Here is a 5,565-nt window from a genome sequence, read left to right as displayed (position 1 = left end):
ATTCAAAAGACAAGCAAACTTATCATATCTTTATGATAGGAAGTAGTTTAGCACCTCAGAGTGAAATGCTCACAGAAATAGGTTCCTATCTTCCCAAAGAGACTGGGAGTTAGAGGTGCTATCTCTCTTGATGATTACATTTCAAAGAAACAATCTTCAAGTCTTTGAGAAAGACATTCTTAGGTTATAAACCAACAAAATGTCAATCTAGTCTTCAAAAGGGTTTATATACATTTCAAAGAGAGAAGAAGATACTTAAAATTATAAATTTCTTAAGTGAAACCTCAAAGAAAAAGGAGAAAATGAAATCTCCAAAACCTTCTGAATATAGTGTCATTGATGTCTCCTTTCTGAGACCCTATACAAGGGTTCCCCGCTCTGAAGTCATACACTTGGCTTTGGTTTATCCATAGGTTACCTTGAGGGTGACATTTTTGGGGACTTAGCAAATGACACCCATTATCTTATAATGATTTTTGAATCTACTACATATCTTCTACTAGACTATAAGCTACTAGAGTGTAAAAATTTGATGTAAATTTATGTTTTCTTTTTCTTTTCTCTGAGGCTAGTATAAGATCCTATGTTCATTTGCGTCTTCACTGAAACACCAAATTTTCTTTCATGGTCTCAACAGTATCTCATCCGTTTTATGATGTAAATAGGATAAAATTAACTGGTTCTCCTCTGCAGAAAATTTATATAATTCTTACTCTGAACATAATTTAATGTAAGAGTAACATTTGTCCTTTAATGTAAACAGAAAAAAATGACTGAAGCAAGCAATTACAAAAGGCCTATCATAAAAATTAGTATTATTTTATCATATCAGTGGTAGAATATAGGCAAATGGCAATATTTAAACAGACAGAAATTACTAGATTTCCTAATAGTTACAGTTACTTCTTATTCATTAATGTATCCCTTCTTATTCTGATTCTCCTGATTTTTGGCTGACTCTCCATTTGTTAAAAGAATATGCTTTTTAAAAAGCACTTCAGAGATGCATAAATGAGAGGCTTTCTGAAAATGACCTCCCCAAAGAGATCTGCTTTGAGAGAAATTTTAAGCCCTTTCATTTCTAATTAACCCCCTACTGGGGTATTGTACAGTTGCTCAATCATCATATAAGGCACAAATTTCTTTTCTTTAAACATCCCATAGACCAATGGCTCCTGCTGTGATTAGACAAAGGCAAGATGCCAATACAATGTTAGCCATGACCTTTTTCCCTCTGCCAGAGGCATCAGGCAGTAGCTACTTCAAGATTGCCAATGAAACAGCAACACTCAAAATGGTAGTAGAAATGTTCTATTATAATTTGGGAGAAAAAAACCTGACACTGCAATTTCTTATTTGATATTTTCATTTAACTTGCAGGAAGTGCTGAAAAACATGTTAGGGAGTTTATTTGACCTTTATGTTGCAGCTATCAAATGTCTGTCTAGATGGACAATTAAAGTGGGCAAATAAAGAGCTTACATTCAAAGAAAATATCATTCTCACGTGGAGTAATACATTTACATAATTCTAAAAATACTTGGGAGAGTTAATCACATTTCTTTTCTATGTGCTATACCTTCTTCTGAGTCATGCCTGTTTTTGTAATTCTAGAGTTTAGCATTCTTTTCCTTTCAGCCATGGACACCTTTTCTCCAATTCAGATAGCTACTGTCACATGAATTCATTGCACATGCTATTCCTCCCAGGTTTAAATAAATAAGAAGTAATTGATAAACATAACATTCTATTTCATAATATAGTTTTAAAGATTGTTGCTCAGTCATGTCCAGCTCTTTGCAACTCCATGAACTGCAGCACGCCGGGCTTCCCTGTCATTCACCATCACCTGGAGCTTGCTCAATCTCATGTCCATTGAATTGGAGATGCCATCCAACAGTCTCTTCCTCTGGTATCCCCTTCTTCTGCCTTCCATCCTTCCCAGCATTAGGGTCTTTTCTAATGAGTCAGCTCTTTGCATCAGGTGGCCAAAATATTAGAGCTTCAGAAATAGTTTTCCAATGAATATTCAGGATTGAATTCCTTTAGAGTTGACTGGTTTGATCTCCTTGCACTCCAAGGGACTCTCAAGAGTCTTCAACACCACAGTTCAAAAGTATCAATTCTTTGGTGTTCAGCCTTCTTTATGGTCTAGTGCTCACATCCATATATGACTACTGGGAAAAAAAATAGCTTTGACTATACAGACCTTTGTTGGCAAAGTAATATCTCTGCTTTTTAATATGCTATCTTAACTGTTCATAGCTTTTCTTCCAAGGAGCAAGTGTCTTTTAATTTCAAGCCTGCAGTCACTGTCGGCAGTGATTTTGGAGCCCAAGAAAAGAAAGTCTGTCACTGTTTCTATTGTTTCCCCATCTATTTGTTTTAAAGATAAATGCACAAAATATACAAGCAGCTCATGCAACTCAATAGCAGAAAAATGAACAACCCAGGCAAAAAGTGGTCCAAATAACTAAAGGGACATTTCTCCAAAGAAGACATGCAAATATCTAATAAACACATGAGAAAAATGCTCAACATCACTTATTATTAGAGAAATGCAGATCAAAACCAGATGTCATCTCATATCAGCCAGAATCAGTTCAGTTCAGTTGGCTGGAGCGACTGTGAGTAGATACCCCATGTCCAAGGGCAGAGAAGCCCAGCAAGATGGTAGGAGGGGCAAAACTGCATTGAGAATCAAACTCCAAACCCACTAGAGACACTCAAGGGCTCAAACATACATGGTGCACTCCAGGACCCAGAGACCCCACCAAGACTGAGACAGAACTGTGGTTGGGTGTCTCCTGCAGAGGTACGTGCCAGCAGTGGACTGCTGCAGGGATGGGGGATGTGGGTGCAGTAGTCCTGGGTATGGCATAAGCCCTCTTGGAGGAGGTCACCATTAACCCCACCACAGAGCCACCAGAACTTACACAGGACTGGGAAACAGACTCTGGGAGAGCACAAACAGAACCTGTGTGCACCAGGATGCAGGAGAAAGGAGCAGTGATCCCACAAGAGACTGACGCAGACTTGCCCGGGAGCGTCCAGGAGTCTCCGGCAGAGGTGTGAGTCGGCGGTGGCCTGATGCCGGGTTGGGGGCACTGAGTGTAGCAGTGCGTGCATGGGACCTTTTGAAGGGGGTCAACATTATCTAAAATTACCTCCAGAAGAGTTTGGCATCAAGGTCAAATAACAGGGAGGGAACATAGACCTGCCCATCAACAGAAAACTGGATTAAAGATTTACTAAGCATAGCCCTGCCCATCAGAACGAGACCCAGTTTCTCCCTCAATCAGTCTCTCCCATCAGGAAGCTTCTATAAGCCTCTTCTCCTTCTCCATCAGAGTGCAGACAGAATGAAAACCACAACCACAGAAAACTAACCAGTCTGATCACATGGACCACAGCCTTGTCTAACTCAATGAAACTATGAGCCATGACACATAGGGCCACCCAAGATGGATGGGTCATGGTGGAGAGTTCTGGCAAAATGTTGTCCACTGGAGAAGGAAATGGCAAACCACTTCAGTATTCTTACCTTGAAAACCCTATGAACAGTATGAAAAGGCAAAAAGATAGGACCCTGAAAAATGATCTCCCAAGGTCATGACATGCTACCAGTCAGAAAGACTGCCATCAAAAAACCTGCAAACAATAGATGTTGGAGAGAGTGTGGAGAAAAGAGATCCCTGTTACACTGGTGGTAGGAATGCAAACTAGTACAGCCCCTATCGAGAACAGTGTGGAGATTCCTTTAAAAACTGTAAATAGAACAGCCATCAGTTCAGGTCAGCTCAGTCATTCTATTGTGTCTGTCTCTTTGCGACTCCGTGGACTGCAGCACACCGGGGCTCCCTGTCCATCATGAACTCCCGGAGCTTACTCAAACTCATGCCCTCTGGTTGGTGATACCATCTAACCATCTCATTCTCTGTCATTCCCTTTTTCTCCCTCCTCAATCATTCTCAGCATCAGGGTCTTTTCAGATGAGTCAGTTCTTCACATCAGATGGCCAAAGTATTGGAGTTTCAGCTTCAACATCAGTCCTTCCAATGAATATTCAGGGCTGTTTTCCTTTAGGATGAACTGGTTGGATCTCCTTGCTGTCCAAGGGACTCTCAAGAGTGTTCTCCAGCAGCACAGTTCAAAAGCATCAATTCTTTGGTGCTCAGTTTTCTTGATGGTCTGAATTTCATATCCAAACATGACTACTGGAAAAAATCATAGCTTTAACTAGATAGACCTTTGCCAGCAAAGTAATGCCTCTGCTTTTTAATATGCTGTCTAGGTTGGTCATGGATTTTCTTCCAAGGAGCAAGTGTCTTTTAATTTCATGGCTGCAGTCACCATCTGCAGTGATTTTGGAGCCCCCCCCCCCAAAAAAAAAGTCTGTCACTGTTTCCATTGTTTCCCCATTTATCTATCCATCTATGTCCCCCATCCTGAATGCTCCTCCCACCTTCCTCCCTACCCCATCCCTCTGGGTTGTCCAAGAGAACCAAATTTGAGTGCCCTGCTTCATGCATCCATCATTCACTAGTTTTCTATTTTATATATGGTAATACATATGTTTCAAAGCTAATCTCTCAAATCATCTGACCCTCTCCTTTTCTCACATAGTCCAAAAGTCTATCATTGTTTCATCTAGTCATCTATTTTATATATGGTCATCTATTTTACTTATGGTTAGATATATCATCTATCATTGTTTCCCCATCTATCCCTATCCCCATCTAGAACTGCCATACAACCCAGTAATTCCACTGCTGGGCATACACACAGAGGAAACCAGAATAGAAAGAGACACATGTAGCCCAATGTTCATTGTAGCATTGTTTACAATAGCTAGGACATGAAAGTAACCTAGATGTTCATTGACAGACACATGGATAAGGAAGCCGTGAAACATATACACAATGGAACATTACTCAGTTATAAAGAGGAACACATTTGAGTCAGTTCTAATGAGATGGATGAAACTGGAGCCTATTATACAGAGTGAAGTAAATCAGAAAGAGAAACATCAAAACAGTGTATTAATGCATATATATGGAATTTAGAAAGACAGTAATTATGATCCTACATGCAAGGCAACAAATGAGACACAGATGTAAAGAACAGACTTTTGGATTATGTGAGAGAAAGTGAGGGTCAGATGACTTGAAAAAGTAGCATTGAAACATATATATTACCATATGTAAAACAGATGACTAGTGAAAGTTCTATGTATGAAGCAGGGCACTCAAAGCCAGTTCTCTGAGACAACCCAGAAGGATGGGGTGGGGAGGGAGGTAGGAGGAGGGTTCAGAATGAGGGGGATCATGTGTACCCACGGCTGATTCATGTTGATGTATGGCAAAAACCATCACAATATTGTAAAGCAATTATCTTCCAATTAAACTAGATTAATTAATCTAAAAGAACAATGGCTTCCTTAAAAAAGGATAAATGCAAAAATTAATTTCAGAATATAAATATTAGAAAGGAACATATACTCTTTTTTGAGTGAGTTTGTAATGGGGCATCTAGGCTAGTCTGAGACTTCAGAAAAAACTTCAT

This window comes from Muntiacus reevesi, chromosome 21, assembly GCF_963930625.1.
Source record: "Muntiacus reevesi chromosome 21, mMunRee1.1, whole genome shotgun sequence".
In the NCBI taxonomy this organism is placed as follows: domain Eukaryota; kingdom Metazoa; phylum Chordata; class Mammalia; order Artiodactyla; family Cervidae; genus Muntiacus; species Muntiacus reevesi.
The sequence above is the reverse complement of the archived record's forward strand: the minus strand, read 5'-3'. Positions refer to the sequence as shown.